The sequence below is a fragment of the Schistocerca piceifrons genome, unplaced genomic scaffold (genome assembly GCF_021461385.2).
Source record: "Schistocerca piceifrons isolate TAMUIC-IGC-003096 unplaced genomic scaffold, iqSchPice1.1 HiC_scaffold_119, whole genome shotgun sequence".
Classification (NCBI taxonomy): Eukaryota; Metazoa; Arthropoda; class Insecta; order Orthoptera; family Acrididae; genus Schistocerca; species Schistocerca piceifrons.
In genome coordinates, this window is record NW_025727004.1 from 20,001 (window position 1) to 25,000 (window position 5,000).

The window sequence follows — 5,000 nt, forward strand, 5'->3', positions numbered from 1 at the left end:
CGTTTCCCGCACTCGTAAAGTGCAATCCACCCCTATAACGTGCGTTTCATGAAGAGTTATTGCCAATATGCGACATTCCCGCTGTCCCTATACATGAGCCGCGACCTGTACCACTTACGAGCGAGAGACGCGATCGCGTTGCTCACTGTACGGCGTCCGATACCGAGCCATCAGCATGTCGGTCCCCATGCGCGTTGCACTCGCACTCGCAGTCGCAAAAACGTGGGGCAAATATATTACGCGGAAGAGTTATAACAGACCGAGCCCCACTGCATGAGGGGAGTCTTTGTCACTAATGTACACAGATGGAACATTTTGGACTGGAACCAGATTACCCGTACACACGGCGCTGATTAGTAATCAATGCAGAGCCATCAAACTACAGAATATATATACAACTGTCCGTATACATGCTGAAAGAGTCTGCCCACAATGGGAACCACACGTCAGCCAGCCACTCTGATCACGCACCACTCTCTGCTTCTAACGGGCGCACATACAATATGTAAGCACCAGCATGGAACAACATCCAGTGCATCCTCTCCGCCACATTACACAATCCACACTATCACAACCAGACCAGGAGGTCCATGCGGAAAATACAATATCCCACCCTTTCGACATCCACCATTGCGCAGATCAGGCACCAACACCCACACATGTCCTATACAACGGTGCACCCAACATCACAATAGTACCTCCTGTCACAGCGCACAAACAATGACATGAGTCAAAGACACAGGTCTGACACAAGCATAGAATTGGAGCGCCGCCTCTAATAAGCCAAAGGTGCATCCTGACGTGACAAATCTGATCATGTCACAAGCATTCACTTACTATAATCACTATCAACGAACCTGCCGCCCCCGCCCCCCCCTACACCTTTCCTTACAACAACGTGTAACCTAACCTAACCTAACCTATGTTGTACCTTAACCTAACCCATGTTGTGCCTTAACCTAACCCATGTTGTGCCTTAACCTAACCCATGTTGTGCCTTAACCTAACCCATGTTGTGCCTTAACCTAACCCATGTTGTGCCTTAACCTAACCCATGTTGTGCCTTAACCTAACCCATGTTGTGCCTTAACCTAACCCATGTTGTGCCTTAACCTAACCCATGTTGTGCCTTAACCTAACCCATGTTGTGCCTTAACCTAACCCATGTTGTGCCTTAACCTAACCCATGTTGTGCCTTAACCTAACCCATGTTGTGCCTTAACCTAACCCATGTTGTGCCTTAACCTAACCCATGTTGTGCCTTAACCTAACCCATGTTGTGCCTTAACCTAACCCATGTTGTGCCTTAACCTAACCCATGTTGTGCCTTAACCTAACCCATGTTGTGCCTTAACCTAACCCATGTTGTGCCTTAACCTAACCTATGTTGTGCCTTAACCTAACCCATGTTGTGCCTTAACCTAACCCATGTTGTGCCTTAACCTAACCCATGTTGTGCCTTAACCTAACCCATGTTGTGCCTTAACCTAACCCATGTTGTGCCTTAACCTAACCCATGTCGTGCCTTAACCTAACCCATGTCGTGCCTTAACCTAACCCATGTCGTGCCTTAACCTAACCCATGTCGTGCCTTAACCTAACCCATGTCGTGCCTTAACCTAACCCATGTCGTGCCTTAACCTAACCCACGTCGTGCCTTAACCTAACCCACGTTGTCGCCTAACGTAACCCACGTTGTCGCCTAAACCTGCTCTGTAATTGTTATACGACTCGTTCAATTAGTGTAGTGTTGCCCACCCGCAACCCTCGCAATATAGTTCGCTACTCGCACTCCCCGCTCCCCTGTGTATCGCTTCATGTTAAACACCTTGCAAGTCTTGCTCACTTTCCACATGCTCCTGCTGTACACTGTAATGTGGATGGCAGCAGGACGTACATGCCGCCCCTCCCCACGTCCCCACCTTGCCCCCTGCCTTCGCAAGCTGGTTGGTGAGAACTTTGCATGTTCAATGCCCTCCGCATGCGACGTACTCAGGCTACGTTGTGGTGCGGCCTGTGTCAACTGTCCGCTAATGTCGTACGCGTAAACCACAATCTGTACTGCACATTCGTCCTTATGTACTGAATGATACATCGTGGCACATGTGTGACCGTACAACGACTGCGCCCAAAAACGGCGGACCATACAGTGCAAATATTGTGCACGCAGCTACGTGTCGTCTCCCTATGAGAGCTGGATTGCAGTGTGGTACGCCATAGAGACGTGTGGGAGGAACGGACGCCGTGGATGGCGATCAGCATGAGCTGTCTGTTGATGTATTCGGACCTAGTCGTCTCTCCTCACACACCGTGATGGCATGGTGCACCGCGTTCCATATCTGCGACATGCTACAGAGGCCGGTTGACAGTCGTTCGAGCAATGGACATCGCATACGTACGGGGGCCACCTTCCACGTATTGTCTAGGCGTGCACATTTTGTTGCGTGTATGTGGGCAGACGTAGTGTGGCGTGACACCTGACACAGGCATGCAATAATCGTGGAAGTTGCAAATGGCGATGGACGCCTGCGTTTTCTGGTGAAGTTACGCAAATGAACAAATGGTAACCTGTTGTGGTGCGGTTGTTCTCGCTAGGGGTGAATCGGTGATGGCGACGATAGGTTGAGGTACTAACCGGTTGTTCCAGCGATACCCACCATGCCGACGAAACTGAACGGCATCTGGGTGTGAAGCGATACGCGGCGGTGGCTGGGTGGGACCGTCCCCGGCCGGTGAGGGGGCGCCTCCCGGCGTGCTGGCCGCGCGGTGCGTGGGCGCACGCGCTACAGCCGGCTGGTGGGGGCGGCCAGTGGCAGGCGCGCCGGCCGACGGACGCGGCAGGCGTCGCAGCTGCGCGCCGGCGCACCCTGCGCGCGGCGCCGTGCGGCCAAAGTAGGTCCTCGCGGGCCCGGTGCGAAGCGCGGTGGACATCTTCAGTGTGCTGGTCCGATTGAGGACTGTGTGCGTTGAGGATGCGCTGCCGCCCGGCGCTCGGCGCCGCGACGCCGTCTGCTGCTCGGTCGCCCCAGCGGTTCTCGCTGGTGGTTTGTATCGCAGCTGTGCGGATGTGTTGGCGCGTGCGCTGTGCTGGGAGAGTTCGCTTCGGCACCCAAGTGGGGCTTTTGTCCTTCTGTGGCGCTGGCGTTGGAGCTGCCGGTCACCGTAGGTGGCGCGTGTTGTCTCCCGCCGGCAATGCCACGACAGCACGCTCCCGGGCCTCTGTCGGCAGCGGCAAGCTCAGTTGGGAGCACGGGTGGTCGCACCGAAAGCGTCTACTCGCCTAACTCCGGGCGATTGCGCCTCTCTCGAACCCGACCAAGTACTTGGGACGGCGCTGCGCGCCGCCGGGACCTGAGAGGGTTTCGAGGTGTATTGTGCAGGGGAGCTCAGCCTCCTCCTGTTTGCAGAATGATTGAGCGGACGCTTGCGTGTTCGCGCGGGCCCCCGGGACACACTCCCGGGCGGCCGGCTGCTCAGCTCTAGTTGACGCAGCTCCCTGGTTGATCCTGCCAGTAGTCATATGCTTGTCTCAAAGATTAAGCCATGCATGTCTCAGTACAAGCCGCATTAAGGTGAAACCGCGAATGGCTCATTAAATCAGTTATGGTTCCTTAGATCGTACCCACGTTACTTGGATAACTGTGGTAATTCTAGAGCTAATACATGCAAACAGAGTCCCGACCAGAGATGGAAGGGACGCTTTTATTAGATCAAAACCAATCGGTCGGCTCGTCCGGTCCGTTTGCCTTGGTGACTCTGAATAACTTTGGGCTGATCGCACGGTCCTCGTACCGGCGACGCATCTTTCAAATGTCTGCCTTATCAACTGTCGATGGTAGGTTCTGCGCCTACCATGGTTGTAACGGGTAACGGGGAATCAGGGTTCGATTCCGGAGAGGGAGCCTGAGAAACGGCTACCACATCCAAGGAAGGCAGCAGGCGCGCAAATTACCCACTCCCGGCACGGGGAGGTAGTGACGAAAAATAACGATACGGGACTCATCCGAGGCCCCGTAATCGGAATGAGTACACTTTAAATCCTTTAACGAGTATCTATTGGAGGGCAAGTCTGGTGCCAGCAGCCGCGGTAATTCCAGCTCCAATAGCGTATATTAAAGTTGTTGCGGTTAAAAAGCTCGTAGTTGGATTTGTGTCCCACGCTGTTGGTTCACCGCCCGTCGGTGTTTAACTGGCATGTATCGTGGGACGTCCTGCCGGTGGGGCGAGCCGAAGGCGTGCGACCGCCCCGTGCGTGCTCGTGCGTCCCGAGGCGGACCCCGTTGAAATCCTACCAGGGTGCTCTTTATTGAGTGTCTCGGTGGGCCGGCACGTTTACTTTGAACAAATTAGAGTGCTTAAAGCAGGCAAGCCCGCCTGAATACTGTGTGCATGGAATAATGGAATAGGACCTCGGTTCTATTTTGTTGGTTTTCGGAACCCGAGGTAATGATTAATAGGGACAGGCGGGGGCATTCGTATTGCGACGTTAGAGGTGAAATTCTTGGATCGTCGCAAGACGAACAGAAGCGAAAGCATTTGCCAAGTATGTTTTCATTAATCAAGAACGAAAGTTAGAGGTTCGAAGGCGATCAGATACCGCCCTAGTTCTAACCATAAACGATGCCAGCCAGCGATCCGCCGCAGTTCCTCCGATGACTCGGCGGGCAGCCTCCGGGAAACCAAAGCTTTTGGGTTCCGGGGGAAGTATGGTTGCAAAGCTGAAACTTAAAGGAATTGACGGAAGGGCACCACCAGGAGTGGAGCCTGCGGCTTAATTTGACTCAACACGGGAAACCTCACCAGGCCCGGACACCGGAAGGATTGACAGATTGATAGCTCTTTCTTGATTCGGTGGGTGGTGGTGCATGGCCGTTCTTAGTTGGTGGAGCGATTTGTCTGGTTAATTCCGATAACGAACGAGACTCTAGCCTGCTAACTAGTCGCGTGACATCCTTCGTGCTGTCAGCGATTACTTTTCTTCTTAGAGGGACAGGCGGCTT

The 5,000-nt window shown here is 53.7% G+C and overlaps 1 non-coding gene across 1 annotated transcript in view; it reads left to right on the plus strand.

The window, feature by feature from the left end:
- The first annotated feature begins 3,493 nt into the window (after positions 1–3,493).
- The window catches only part of LOC124728997, a 1,909-nt gene continuing 402 nt past the window's right edge, over positions 3,494–5,000 (plus strand). The window contains exon 1 of the ribosomal RNA XR_007007530.1: positions 3,494–5,000. This exon is cut by the window's right edge and continues 402 nt beyond it. This is a non-coding gene — a ribosomal RNA (small subunit ribosomal RNA).